This window comes from Eumetopias jubatus, unplaced genomic scaffold, assembly GCF_037043125.1.
Source record: "Eumetopias jubatus isolate StellerSeaLion01/CBP00866 unplaced genomic scaffold, mEumJub1_p1.0 scaffold_1, whole genome shotgun sequence".
Classification (NCBI taxonomy): Eukaryota; Metazoa; Chordata; class Mammalia; order Carnivora; family Otariidae; genus Eumetopias; species Eumetopias jubatus.
In genome coordinates, this window is record NW_028274807.1 from 46,524,728 (window position 1) to 46,541,262 (window position 16,535).

The window sequence follows — 16,535 nt, forward strand, 5'->3', positions numbered from 1 at the left end:
AGGAGCAAGTACCAACAGTACTCAGACTCCATTTTCTTATTGAGTTCTTTGTGATGTGGGAAACAAAGGCAGAAGAAAAATTATTAAATTTCCTTACTACCTACAGCCCATTGACAAGTCCTTGAAACAGGCCAAGTGACATTCTTCTAGGGACTCAGCAGCCTCAATGCTAATACTTTGCTAAGGGCAAAAGGCAATCCCAGCCTGACACCTCCCCCACCCCCAGGATCCTGTAAGTCTACTTTAACGTATAAAAATTTCTTTGGAAATTTCCCTTATCTCTAAACCCTCCAAGCATATGGCCCACAAATATACATCTGAAGGGTCTCTTGACTAAGGTTTTATTAGATGGTAATAATGACCTTTTCCCAACAATAGCTAGCGCCCCCAAGGTCCTGGAAACCTTGCTTCCAAAATTCCTTGGAGACTTACGCTATCCCAAACCCCCTCCCAACTTGAAAGTATATAATGGGCCACTCCTCATGACCCCGGTGCAGCTCTTCCTGCCCACGGGTCCTGTCCCCATGCTTTCATAAAACCACCACTTTGCACCAAAGACATCTCAAGAATTCTTTCCTAGCCATCAGCTTCGAACCCTAAAGTCATCTTTCCTACATCAATTTGTACTTCCACAAACTATTTACTAAGAACCTATGATGAACTAAGCTCTGGAACAAGTGCTGAGAAAACAGATTTAAAAGATAATAATAAAATTTAAAAAGTAAGTAAAATAAAACAAAACCAGAGCTGAAAGTGTTTCTGTCCAGTAGGAGATCTCAATTGCATTGTTTTATTACAATGCTGTATGTTAAATGCTCTGGGATGCCTAAGGAAGGCTTCCTGGGGAGTGATAGTAACATACAAAAGATCATTTGAGGAAGAGGAAACATCTGTTTCCACTGAATGCGACTAGAACCACTGCAAGTTGTCTCCATGGGAAAGGTAAAAAATAAGGGATGGGAAGAGTTGGTGTTCCCCTTTCCCCCATTCAATGATGTTTTCTTATAGAAGAAATCAGCACTGGGGCTGGGGCACCTGGGTGGCTCAATCAATTAGCAGCTGACTTTGATTTTCCTCTCAGGTCATAATCTCAAGGTCCTGGGATCAAGTCCTGGGATGGGCTCCCCACTCAGTGCAGGGAGTCTGTTCCTCCCTCTGCTCCTCCCCCTGCTTGTGCTCTCATACCCTTTCTCTCACTCAAATAAATAATATCTTTAAAAAAATAAAAATTAAATTAAAAAAAGAAAAAAGCATTAAGACAGCTTTGAAGGGAAACAGGTATACAACAGGCAAGCTGGAGATAAATACGTAGGGCAGGAGGGGGCTTCCATTCATCTTTCACCTTGGAGTTCTGGGAAGGAATGCCCCATGCAAGTCTGGACATCCACTTCGCTACTTCAGCCCCACATGTGTTTCCAGATTCATCGGACAAGTTAGGCAGAAATCAGTAACCCTGGGTGATAAGAAAAAGTATACAAACAAAGTACAAGAAAGGTGAGGCTCTGGCCAAGAGCAACAGAGGGGAAAACAGAAACAAATAGAAAGGAAGACTGACAAAGTGTTATTTTCATCACTGTTTTTCCCTGCGCAGAGATTTTAAGACTTTTAGGAAGTGAGAATGAAGTTTAAAAAGTTGGTACAGGTAAACTAGATTGAATTGTTTTACTGTTGATAGGATTTTATCTTTCTTTTGTTCTTTTGCTTTTTTCTTTCTTCTTTTCCATTTTTATTTTTGAAGCATTCTGACATCCTCCCAGAAAGGGACTTTTAACAGAGATCCATCCCCCCCACCCAAAAAGTCAAATAAATAGCTCTTAATCTAACAGTCTAATTCAGTTCCAATATGTCCAATGACAACTAAACAAATAAATAACAATAAATAACAACAAATAAATAAATGGCTTCCGTAGTTTTAGCATTATAAATAAGACACTGACAAGACTTTGGTCTGGAGAAGACAGCTGACAGAATTGAAAAGGATAATGAATGATAAAGGAATGAGTCTGTTAGTGCTAAATTGTATGTAAAAGGAAAATTCCAAGTCTGTCTCAGTCTCAGCAGGCATGAGGGCTGAATTCTAGAGGAGCGTCCAGTTGAGGCTATTTTCTAGCCTGAGTCCCCACCTACTAAGGGAAGTTAGTATGAGAGATGTTCAAGTGGTATTTCTTTTGGAGAAGTAGTTAATCTTGAATTAGAATATCGGGAACAAGGTGGGAATTGAAGGTGAAAGATAACTCTACACTAGTCGAATTGTTTTGTTGTTGTTGTTGTTGTTGTTGTTAGCTGAATTCTTAATGTTGAATAGTTTTAAGGATAAAAGTAGTCAAATATTTTTTAACATGGCATGTCTGCAATTATTGATTAGCAGCCTGTAGTATATGATAATTATGGTAAGATAGGGTTTAGAGGCTTAGGATAAGAGCATGAGCTGCTGGTGGGAAATAAACATGTCCATCTTCCCATCCTGGTATAACCCACTGGGTTTTTCTTGGGGGCTGTCTACTCTGATTAGTCAGACTTCCCCTTTGATTTATGTGCTTTAGCCACTCAGATTATTAAATATTCTGAATAACATCCCTAGAATCATCTTCATACCAGAAATATGACCTAATAACAAGAAAAACAGCCCTGGTCCAGTGGTATTGTTTGCTTCCAGCTGAATATTTTATAGAGCAATCTTGCTCTTGTAATACTGTCTCCCCAAGTAGTGGGACCCATCAGCTAGTAGGATCTCCTGGGAACTGTTTTACTAAAGTGAATAACTCAATAAAGTCATATTATACTGTACTTATCAAGGAGACTGGTCTTGAGGAAACCAGGACTGTTCATTGGCAGGTCAGAGTCCTTCAGGAAATCTAACTGTCCTGCCCCACTCACATGAGGCTTCCTGGGGAGAAGATATGGGGAAGCCCTGGTCTCCTGGTACCTTCCCCAAATCAATAATGCCAAAGAGATCTGTAATACAAATAAGAAGAAATCTCCATGTACTTTTGGACTCTTTCTAAAAGCCTCTTCTGCTCTCCCCAGTATTGAGGTAACCATGTAGTTTTCAGCCCTGGCCACTGCAGTGCACAGACCCCTTGCTTCATGCATTGTAAACTCTGGAACAATCTAACTTCATAACCTGTTGAATAATGTGTAAGGAATGGCAGCCAGCTAGATACTTAAGTATAGTATTAAACATGCAAGTGACATCCACTTGGGGGCTGAGCAGCAGGGATGAGTGCCAAGCAGTAGATGTGCTCTGGAGTGAATTCTCCATTTAGGGCAGAGACTAATGGCTCCATGAAGCTGCTTGCTGAAACTATATGACCTTCAGGAATCCAGTTCTCAGCAGGCAGAGAAAATGGAACTGCAGAAGAAAGTTGAGGAGAGAGCCATAGAAAATTCTACTCTTCTGTATTCAGTGAAGGTTTTGTTTTTTGTTTTTTCCTTTTACAAGAAAATAACTTTCTTATTTAGTTTTTTTAGAACATGTTTTATTATTTTCCTTGTATTGAGACATGTCACAGAACCTCGTGGAATACACTGGGCATCTATCAGATTCAGAATGGAAAACTATCATGGATAAATAAGTCTGGCATTCCTTGTGTTCCTTGGACACATCTGACCTCATGAAGTTTAGATTTTTCTGTTTCATTTATATTTATAAATGATTTTCATAGCACCTACCTTCTAAGATACCTGGTCCCAAATGGCAAAATGCCAACCTCAGATAGTGGCAAGTTTTCAAGGCAGGAAGGCATTTGCTTTGCTTCACTTCTAGAGCAGCCTGCATGTGACAATGTGGCTTTAATTTTTCTTCACATTTTTCTAACATGCTTGTCAAAAACACAAAAAAGAAAATATTCATACCCTGACCAAAGAATTGCTATTTCTCCTCTGGGCATTTGCTTTGATAGAAAGGGAAATCTTATCATATGCTATGTGTGTGGAACATGAATTTCAATTGCTCACCACCAGACCATGAATCTGATGTGCTCACATGAAGAGTGAATAACAACTGTAAACTTTGCAGGTGGAGATAAACTGGTGAAGTTTTATCATGTAAAGGATTTGATCCTGGTAGTAAAACCTGGAGCTATAGGGTCAAGTTCTCAAAATCTAGGACAAAACAGACTTTTAAATATTTCACCTTCACAAAACGTGGTTACTTTTCCTCTATATGTATTTAGACTAACTATAGAATGCTGTGCTGCTTTAGTCCATGCTGATATTTCTATAAAAATACTTCACTCGAGACCAAAAATAGAACCAGAAGCAGAGAAAAAAGTTAACAATTATTATTTGTTGGACATTCATTCATCTGCTGTATGCCAGAGAAAGTACTACTATGTGTGAAGAATACAGAAATAAGAGGGCAGCTAAATCCCCTGCCCTCCATGAGCTCAAATTCTAAAAACAGGAACAGAAAATAAGATACATAAATATATGATAGAATGACATGTAGTGTAAGTGCTGAAGAGGGTACTGAAGCAGAAAAAGAAGCTCCAATGGAGGTGCTCTTTAGATATATTGTTAAAGAAAGTCTCCTTGGTCTGGGCATGTGGGAGAAATAATTTCAACAATTGAATAATCAAATAAGGGTTAAGAGCATAGAGTATGATTTTATTTTATTAGAGAAGATAACTTAAATTTTAAAATGTATTAAGGAGGGCACGTTTGGTGATGAGCACTGGGTGTTGGGTGTTATGCACAAACAATGAATCATGGAACACTACATCAAAAACTAATGATGTAATGTATGGTGATTAACATAACAATAAAAAATTATTAAAAAAACTAATGATGTATTATATGTTGGCTAACTGAGCATGATGAAGTTTTTTTAATTTAAAAAATAAAAATATAAATGGGTGAAGGTGGTCAAAAGGTACAAATTTCCAGTTATAAATAAGTTCTGGGGTTGTAACATACAACGTGGTAACTATAGTTCACGATACTGTATTGTGTATTTGAAGGTTGTTAAGAAAGTAAATCTTAAAATTTCTTATCACAAGAAGAAAAACTGTAACTGTTTGAAGTGATGGATGTTAATGAAATTTATTGTGGTAATCATTTCATAATATATACATATATCAAATCATTATACTGTACACTTTAAAGTGGTGTTGTATGTCAATTATGTCTCAATAAAACTGGAAAAAATATATAAAAATGCATGACATCGTCTAAATTCACAAACTTATAAATATTTTTGACATATTTTCTTCCCACAGTTCTGTGAAGTGAACAGATATTAATATTACTCTCTCTCCCTTTTACAGATGGCAAAACTGTTAAGTAATAAGAAATTCACATAGTTTGTAAGAGGAAGAGCCAAGATCACGAACAAAGACTTCCTGACTCCAAATACAGCATGTGTTCAAAGTAAAAGTTTTATCATCTATAACCAAAACTAGGTATTGAGCTTGGTGGAAGATCTTTTATTATAGACTGCAAACCAAAGTACACTTGCCTGTTATTTCTTGCACTGTCTGTGGACCCCGAGTGGAAGCCCACGCTTATGCTCTCTGCCCATGCCCTCTTTCTCCTACAGCTGATTCCAACCAGAATGGACCCATATCCCAAGAGGGAGAAGTAGCCAAAGACTTGATTAAGTTATCCAGATGCCATTTGATAAGAATTTGGACTAAGAGGTCAGTGATCTTTAGACAATGGATCTTATAGGTGAGCTGAACTCAAATGGAAAGAGCTCTAATGAGCTATATGAACAGGAAAGAACAAGGAAAGTTCACTAGGAGAGAAAGAGAATAAAAGAAAAGAAAGGAGTAAATTAACACTAAGAAACAGAGCAACAGGATTTTCCCTGTAGAAGGTGGGGAATTGCCCAAAATTCTGCTTCAAATCCTCAACTGAAGCACAGACCATTCACAGAAACTACAGCATTGGTAGCTGGACTGAGAAGACCATTGATTTTTATCCCAATTAACACCTCCATGGATAAAAATTCCTACATTTGAATGACTATTATTGATGAGGATGAGATAGGAGCTGAAGAACTGTCATCACTTGTCTACTAGTAGAAGTAAAAATCATAGATCATCTAAAAATCTCTTCTGGACTCCCTTTTTCAACTTCTCCACCCACAGTAAAGAGCTATAGCATCTCAGAACTGGAAGAGAACATAGAGATTATCAAATTCAAGTAGGTCAAGATAACTTCCTTTCATTTAGCCACATAATATTCCTGTGAGGTTGGGTCAGGCAGAGAATATGGATGGAGAAACTCAGGCATCAACAGGCTTCATCCAGGTCATGAAGTTTATGCATGGCCAGGAACTCCTGGCTCTGAGTCCTGTGTCTTATCCCCAGAGACACTTTGCTAAACTCAGAGAGAACAGCAAGGCTTAAGACTCCACTTCAGAATAACAACAGGCCAGTGGACCCACACAACAGAAGAAAGATCTTGAATGAATGCAAATGAAACAAAAAGTAGGAACTGAGAAGCGGAGGCTATTCTGGGTTCTAGTAATTTATAGAATTGGACATGTTCTAAAACTAAGCTTGCTTCATGTTTCTATCCTTGTTTATTGGGGTGAATTGCCCAAATCATATGGTTTCCCTAAGCCTAACTTGCATCTGCCAGACAGAAATAATAGTACTGATCACCAGGATGCTATGAGGAATACAAATGAACAAAACAAAAGGAGCACTGGAGGCACAAAGAACTATGAAATCATGGGTTGATAGAGCTAAAAAGAGGTTTTGACAAGTAATCTAGCTTTGAAATACAGAATAAGATGAATTACAGTACTCTGCCTTGGTAGCTGTTAGAGATATGCATACACATGTACTTATATCTCCAGAACACATTGTCACACAGTCAGGAAGAGTGCAGAATGGAGAGGGATTCACCAGTCTCCCACTGCTCCCCTTCACTCTGGGGCTCTTTTATCAGTTCAAGATGAAGGATTGACTGGGAGAATACAAATAGCCATGAAATAGGGTAAAATTATTTCTGCAAACTTTTTACCCATTCCTATCCTTCCAAACATCCCCACCCCAATGCCCAGCTATCCTCCTCACTGTATTTTGCCATATTCACTAGTATATTCTTTACGCTATACATGATTATCCAAGGCTACTGACTTAAATGACAAGAAAATCTCCATTCCTCTCTAGACTTACAAAAGTAATAGATACCACATAAACTTCATGTAATCCTCCACAAACACTAGTGGAGCCCTATAATTTATTAGCTACTAGTTTCAGCGTATAGGCGGTCTTCTCATACCACAGAAATTCTTAGCTGGATGAAATATAACTAGATTCCAAAAGATGACAGTGCTAGAACTGTCAGATACATAGCAGGCCGATAAAGCCTGGTACTTACAACCCCCTCAGAGACTGAGAAGGCAATGACCCATGTGGGACTTAAAATGCTAACTACGGGTAGGATCTAACATTGGCCTTGACCTTTCTGTTCTCTGGCCAGCTGCTGAGCCTGAACTTTCATTAGTGGACCTGGGAGCATAAAGGAAGGCCAACTCAGCAGCCCCCATGAAGTTAGAGGATAAGAGTCACCAGCAGATATTGATCTGGCTCTTTTGAAAGGGAGAGAAGCTGAGGGGAAGCTTGTTCCCTCCACGCTCAAAAGACAAACAGTTCTTTCCATAAAAGGTAGAATGAAGTCAAAGGTACACACGTGACCTTAGATTGAAGAGCAGCTAAGGATTTAAAGACTTCTCCACTGATGTTCAGAAAGATTCCCCATTTTTCTCTATTCAGTTGAAGTGGCATGTCTTCAACTCTCACAGCACTTGTTATGAATAAACCAGACTGGCCTTGTTACCATCTGAAATTCTGCAACAAGTATTTTTCAGCCCTGGCCAGCATAAGGAGAATAGCAGAATTCCACCACTGCAAAATCCAAGGAAATCAAAATATGAACCCACTGTTGAGATATTTTCTTTTGACACAGATAATTTTCCTGAAACTGCTGACTTGGAATTTGAATGTAAAGATGTTTTACCTGAAAATTCTATAAGGACTTATGGCTTCAGAAAAGTCCATTATAGCCCTATTACTGCAATGCCATATTGCCCTCTGATTCTGAATTCACTATATTCTTACATCTAGAATCCCTTTCAAAACAATTAAAATTGTAATCCCAAATATAAACCCCCTTTTTCTTTATTATTCACTTTGTAATTGTGCACAATGCCAAATATGAAAGATGCTTCATTTACTACTATAGCTAGCAGCATATCCATTCCCAGATTTCTGAGACTGAGATCTATATTTCAGTACATGTGCAAAAATATCATGGGCTGTGTGTAGATCTCTGTTTTCTAGGAAGATACGTGAGATGGAAATTGGCAAATTGCAATTGCACTTTAGAGTGTCTGGTGAAATTATCTTGGATCCTTGATGTATGGGAAAGTGGTTTGGATGGCTGACCAGACCGGACATTGTGCATGCTCCTGCCAGGGAAGCCAAAGCAATACACTGACCCATTCCAAACCATTGGGCGAAAAGCTGCTTAATTAGGAAAGTCTGTAGTTCTGAAGCCTGGGTGATTTAAATGCTCAGTGGGGAAAGTTATTGGTCAGGTGATAGGTCAACCATGGTCTAAAGACTTTTTCTCTTAACATAACAATTTGTCTTCAGACTTTTTAAAACCTCGAGTAGACTCCACACTAGCCAAATATTTAGTGGTTTTATGAAGTTTTTTGGTATTCATGTCAACTGCAGTTCTTCAGAAACCCATTTAAAATGTTGTTTCTTTTCCATATGGCATTCTAAAAGGGAACAGGGGATTACAAATTTAAGATTGTGACAAAAAAGAATGCTCTTTGTAACTGTTTCCGTAACTTTCTAAACTTCTTAAGTGAGTTTGATTTATATTGTGCCAAGAACTGAATACCATGTTTATCACTAGGATTGTGATTAAAAAAAAACAAAACAAAACATATATTCCCTTGGCAACTGGAATAACTGTACTATGATGTTGTAGGCTTTTAGTTTTTATTTTTTGCTATGTTTTTAGGTTTGATTGACAGATGCCATAAACGACTCCTGAAGGTTAAATCATCTGTTTCATCTCAACACCATCCAAGCATGTTTAGCACAATTTTAAAGTTTAGGACACAGAGCACTGTTTGCAAACTTGTTCTTAATCTAACTTATTGTTTTATTATATACACTGGGACACCACATTTTCTTAGATTTTCAAACTTTTGTGGCTATAACTTTGCCCATTTTCATGAATATGACTCTATGAGAAAAACCAAATAAAAAAAAAAACAAAGAAAAACCAAACCCTTCTGAGGAGCTGCCAAGCCCATGGTTCCCTTTAGGGTGGTTCTCCATCCATAGATTGCTGTATCCTAGGGTCCTCACCCCTCCCCCAACTCTGGCTGCAGCTTCCAGAGATAGTCATCTATAGATTAGACAAGGGCTAAGAAGTAGTCCAGCTGGAGAACTCTATTCAACAAAATGGTGGAATGACTGATCCCGTCAAAGCTCTCATTTGGAATCTCAATGGGAGATGTACAAAATCAGAGTCAGCAGTGGGAAAGGATTTGAGAAATAAATGAAAGTAAGTAGAAGATATACCAAGGCGTAGAAGCCTGAAGATAGCAAAAAAAATATGTAGAGAACAAAGCAGAGGGGAAACTGAACCATGAACATGACAGAATATCATTAGGGTGGCCATGTATCACCAGAGCTGGAGATTATTAAAAATACTGTTGCATTCCAATTAGTTCTCTAGGTCTCTGTCAGTTTGGCTCTGAAGTTGCTGAGACTGGTTCCATTCCTTCTCACAACACATCTCTGTTAACAAGGATACAAGAAATCAGGCTTGTTCCAGTTTCTGACAAGTGTATTAGAACCCTAAGTAAATAATTCATTTACTATGAAATGAAGTACCTATTTTGTAGATTGATGTTCTGACAAATTCTATGAGGACAACGAAGATGAAATCTGCAATTACCCTCTTAAGGGGTTCATTAGTTTAAAGAGGTAAGACCAGAGTGTTGAAGAAGGCAGTGAAGGGTTAAAATTGGGCACTTTGAAGCCAGACTGCCTGCTGACAAATCCTGCACCAATATCAACTAGCTGTATGACCCTGGGCAAGTTATTTACCTCCTTGAGCTTAGGTTTCCTAATCTGTAAAATGGGGCACCACTCTGCAAACTACCACTTAATGTTCTTGTGAGTATTATATGAGGTAAGGTCTATAAAGGGCTTGGAACAGAGTTCAGAATAACTGATTTTGCTCACACCCTTCCCAGGTGTCTGAGGTCTTTGTGGCAAAGGAAGGAATAGGTGGATTAGAAGCAACTCTGCACAAACCCATTCCTCATAGGAAGACAGTCTGTACGCTAAACCAGGCAGTGTGGTTGGAGAGTTACACCTAGATCCCAAGGCAACCATCTATAGAACAGATATCCACTCAGTGACCTTGATCCTTGGCACAGAAGATCCCTCCCCTCATCGGTTATTCACATTCCAAGGAAGGAATTTGGCTCTCCTTCCTTATCACCCTCTCTTTGCTCCTCTCTTTGCCAGACATCTGCTACATATGCTGGTCTTGTGTCTGCTTCATCTTTCCCCACATGATCTTGTTCTCTCCCCTTCTCTTCCCTCCTCATACTTTCTTATAAGAAAGAACCAGGGGCAATTTTCTTTACAACATATGTAACCACACAAAACATATATTTCCTATTTGGCTCTGGTGTGTTCATGAGTCGATCAAGACCATCTGTGCTTGCATATCCAATATCCCCCAGTCTACCCCACCCCCCAAATCTAATCCTTTCTGTGTTATTTAATAGAGTCTTAGTGCTACAAAGCCCTTAATAATTTTTAAACAAAATTGCCTTAATACATACAATTGCTAAATGCAATACGGAAATATTTATTTCTCTTGCCAGTTATAGATTCCAGAGTCTGTGGCTACTTCGCACAACTTGCAGAACTCTATGTGATACAAACCATACAAGATGCATTTCTTAAAAGCTACTCCTTTGGGGAGTCTAGCAACATATCACATTCAATTCTACAAGAGATGAACATTTCAAATTATCAGCAAGTTAATTGCCCAGGGCAAGAACCCAAGCCAGCTCTATAATGTTTAATTTCCCCTTGACCCTTCTATGACTGATATTTGATAGGCAATACTGAGTCTTTGCTGTGGCACCTGATTTCTAATTGTTGACTTGTGCTTATTATCACAGCAAAACACTCAGGCATAAGCTCTACTGATAGATAGGAATCCAGCTGGAAATTGACACCATCAGAGCATCCTGGAATATGTAATATACTGTAGTCATGTATAAGCACTAAAAATAAAAAAAAAAAATTTAGTAATCTATTGTTTACAAAATTATTTAAGTGTTCATGAATTTTCCAGTAGGTGTGGATATATTTAAATAACCATTCTTAAAACTCCTCAAGTTTACTATTTGCTCCAATGAATCTTTTAAATTTTTTGAGTTCTACTGGATCATTCAACAAATGCTGGTTGAACCCTTTGTTGTATGAAATACAATTGGGTAGATTCTGTGGAGAATACAACAAAGATCAGACACGCATTTTGGGCCCTAAAAGCTTATGATTGAGTAGAAGGAATGAGACGGACATACATGTGGTAGGCAGATTAATAGCCACCCAAGGATGCCCACTCCTTAATCTCTAGAACCTGTTAATATGTTTCCCTATATGGCAAAAGGGACTTTGCGTTTGTGATTAAAATTAAGGACCTTGTGATGACAGAGATTATCTTGGATTATCTGAATGGGCTTGAACTAACCACATGATTCCTTAAAATCAGAGAAACTTTTCCGTCTATAGTCAGAAGGAGATGTAGATGATTTATGTTGTTGGTTTTGAAGGTAAAAGGGGCCATAAGCCAAAGAATATGAGTGGCCTTGAGAACCTGGAAGAGGCAAGGAAATGAATTCTCCCCTAGAACCTCCAGAAAGAAATGTAGTCCTGTCCACAACTTGATCTTAGCCAAGTGAGAGCCATACCAGATTTCTGACTTCCAGGACTATAAGCTAGAAAACGTGTGTTGTTTTAAGTTATTAATTTGTGGTAATTTGTTATAGTAGTAATAGGAAGCTAATATAATGCATAACTTATATGAGTTAGAAAGTGCTAATTGCTATAGAAGAGATACAATGAATGAGATCTTAAATGAAGATTAGCATGACAAAATTGACTATTTTTATCTTCTCTCTTACCCTTGTCATTCTTAACTCCAGATTTGTATTCCTTTCGGATTTGTAACAAATAACACCCATAACAAAATAGCATTATAATGTCTTCCTTATCTTCCTGGGAGCTCTGTAGCAAAAAGCTAAGAAGACCATGCATATGGGTTGAGTGACTTGTACAAGACGGGAAGCTGGCAAACTGGCTAACCCTGAATTGAACAAAGTTTACACCCAAGAGAAAGTTTCTAAACTTTGACTAAGCCAAAAGTAAGTTTCTGGGATCAAAATGATAGATTCATGATAGAATCCTACCGATGTCAAATTCCATGCTATCTAAATAAAACCTTTTTTTTTTCACTTTAAAATGTACTCATATAACATTCTTGGAGTCCTTAGCAAGATAGAAAAACTGGGTCCAAATGTTAACACCTTTGCTGTAGTCTGCATGGTGAGTCAAAGATGGAGTTGTAATTGCTAAGAAGTCTGACCAAATGGAAAAGATTTAAAAAAATGAAAGAAGGAAAAAAACTGAATCCAGGTGGGAGTCAATAAAAATAATACCTTGTACAAATATATATGCATATTTATGCATGATCATGCTCAATATTTATAACAATGCTGTAAAGCTTTTATTATCCTGCTTCACTGATGAGGAAACTAAGGTCCCATAGGTTCAATGACTTATTACTAAGCAGCAATGCCCAGACTTAAATCAAAGAGTAACTAGAAATTTATACATCCTTTTTCTAATACCACCCAAGACAAAGATACTAGACTATAGGCCCCTGCAGGACAAGGGCTGGGAATGCTAATAACACTATTACATATCCAGCAGTAAAGAGAATGCCTGCAATAAGAGGAACTCAAAAATAATTGTGAAATGAAGGAATGCTGTTCTCCCTGTATGCTCCATCACCATGCAGCTCTTGACAAGAACATAAGACAGCATCCATTTTTATAAACTCCTCAAATCATTCTAGCCAGAGGTTTTAACCTTTCAGACATAATCTACATCACCTGTGGAGCTTTTAAAATTCAGACACCCTGATGGACAAAATAAAGGACCCATCTATATGCTGCCTATAAGAGACTCACTTGAGAGCTAAAGACCCGCACAGAGAGTGAAGGGATAGAAGAAGATATTCCATGCAAACGGATGTGAAAAGAAAGCTGGTATAGTAATACTAATATCAGACAAAATAAACGTTAAAACAAAGGCTGTACCAAGAGAAAAAAGAAGGGATTACATAATGATAAAGGAATCAATTCAACAAGAAGATATAACATTTGCAAATATTCATGCACCCAACAGAGGAGTACCTCTGAATATATAAAGCAAATATTAACAGATGCAAACAAAGAAAATAACAGTAATGGAATAATAGTAGGGGACTTTAAAACCCCACTTACATTAATGGAGAGATCATCCAGACAGAAAAATTAATAAAGAAGCAGTGGCTTTGAAGGACACATTAGACCAGATGGACTTACTAAATATATAAAGAACATTCTATCCAAAAAACAGCAGAATACACATTCTTCTCAAGTGCACATGGAACATTCTCCAGGACAGAGCACATGTTAGATCACAAAACAAGTCTCAATAAATTTAAAAAGACTGAAATCATATCAAGCATTTTTTCCAACCACAATGCTATAAAACTAGAAATCATTTACAAGAAAAAAATTGGAAAAAACACAAACATGTGAACATGCAACTAAACAACCAATGGTGGATAAAGAAATCAAAGAGGAAACCCAAAAATATATAGAGACAAATGAAAATGAAAACCCAATGCTCCAAAATCCATGGACTCAGTAAAAGCATCTCCAAGAGGGAAGTTTATAGCAATACAGGCTGACTTCAAGGAACAAGAAAATTCTCAAATAAACAATCTAACCTTATACCTAAGGAAACTAGAAAAAGAACAAACAAATCCTAAAGTTAGTAGAAGAAAGGAAATAAAGACCAGAGTGGAAATAAATGAAATAGACACTACAAAGACCATAAAAAAAATTAATGAAACTAAGAGTTGGGTCTTAGAAAAGATAAACACAGTTGATAACCCTTTAGCCACACTTATCAAGAAAGAAAGACAGAGAGCCCAAACAAATAAAATAAGAAATGAAAGAGAAGTTACAACCAATACCACAGAAATACAAAGGGTCAGGGTGCCTGCCTGGGTGGCTCAGTCGTTAAGGGTCTGCCTTCGGCTCAGATCGTGATCCCAGAGTCCTGGGATCAAGCCCCACATCAGGCTCCCTGCTCCATGGGAGGCCTGTTTCTCCCTCTCCCCTGCTTGTGTTCCTTCTCTCACTGTGTCTCTCTCTGTCAAATAAATAAATGAAATCTTAAAAATAAAAGAAATACAAAGGGTCATAGAAGACTACTGCAAACAATTATACACCAACAAATTGGACAGCATAGAAGAAATGGATAAATTACTAGGAATATAAAACATATCAAGAATTGGAATATACCAAAGAAGAAATGGAAAATATGAAGAGACATTACTATTAATGAAATTGAATCAGTAAGCAAAAAACTCCCCCAAAACAAAAGTCCAGGACCAGACAGTTTCACAGGTAAATTCTACCAAACATTTAAAGAGTTAATACCTAGCCTTCTTGAACTATTTCAAAAAATTGAAGAGGAAAGAATGTTTCCAACCTCATTCTGCAAGGCCAGGAGTACCTGTATAACAAAATCAGACAAAGACACTATAAAAAAAGAAAACTATAGGCCAATATCCCTGGCAAACATAGATACAAAAATCATCAACAAAATATTAGCAAACCAATACAATAGCAACAATACATTAAAAGAATCATATACTGTGATCAAGTGGGATTTATTTTAGGAATGTAATGACGGTTCAATATCCACAAAACAATCAAGATGATACACTATATTAACAAAATGGAGAATAAATATCATATAATCATCTCAATAGATGTAGAAAATACATTTGACAAACTCAACATAACTTTATGATAAAAATTCTCAACAAAGTGGATATAGAGGAAAAGTACCTCAATGTAATAAAAGCCATATATGACAAACCCACTGCCAAAATCATACTCAAAGGTAAAAAGTTTAAAGCTTTTCCTCTAAAATCATGATCAAAACAAGGGTGCTCACTCTTGTCATGTTTAAACATAGTATTGGAAGTCACAGTCAGAACAATTAGGCATGAAGAAATAAAGGGCATCCAAATTTAAAAGGAAGAAGTAAAGCTGTCTTATTCACAGATGACAAGATTCTATATGTAGAAAACCCTAAAACCTCTACCCAAAAACTATTAGAATTAATAAATGAAATCAGTAAAGTTGCAGATACAAAATTAATATACAGAAATCTGTTGCATTTGTAGATACTAACAACAAACTATCCGAAAGAGAAATTATGAAAATAATCCCAGGAACATAATACCTAGGAGTAAATTTAACAAGCAGGTGAAAGAACTGTACTCTGAAAACTAAAACATTGTTGAAAGATATTGACGATGACACAGATAAACTGAAAGATATACTCATGAATTAGAAGAATTAATATTGTTAAAATGTCCATACTACCCAAATCAACCTATAGATTCAATGCAATCACCAACAAAATACCAATGGAATTTTTCACAGAACTAGAACAAATAATCCTAAAATTTGTATGGAACCACAAAAGACCCTAAGTAGCCAAAGAAATCTTGAGAAAGAAGAACAAAGCTGGAGGTATCATCTTCCCAGATTTCTACTACAAGCTATAGTAATCAAAACAATATGGTACTGGCTAGCAAGAAGTTGTTGCAGCCAAGGTCAAAGAGGTTGCTGCCTGTGTTCTCTAGGATTTCGAAGGATTCCTGTCTCACATTTTTACATTGTTGCTGGGAATGCAAATTCACACAGTCACTCTGGAAAACAGTATGGAGGTTTCTCACAAAGTTAAAAATAGAACTACCCAATGACCCAGCAACTGCACTACTAGGTATTTACCCAAAGAACACAGAAATAGTGACTTGAAGGGGCACATGCACCCCAATGTTTATAGCAGCAATGTCCACAATTGCCAAAATATGGAAAGAGCTCAGATGTCCACTGATAGATGAATGTATAAAGAAGATGTGTGTGTGTGTGTGTGTGTGTGTGTGTGTGTGTGTGTGTGTGTGATGGAATATTACTCAGCCATCAAAAAGAATGAAATCTTGACATTTGCAACAACATGGATGGAACTAGAGTATATTATGCTAAGCATTTTTCCAAAGAAGGCATGCAGATGGCCAACACATAAATAAAAAGATGCCCAACATCACTAATCATCAGGGAAATGCAAATCAAAACCACAGTCTAATATCACCTCACACTTGTCAGAATGACA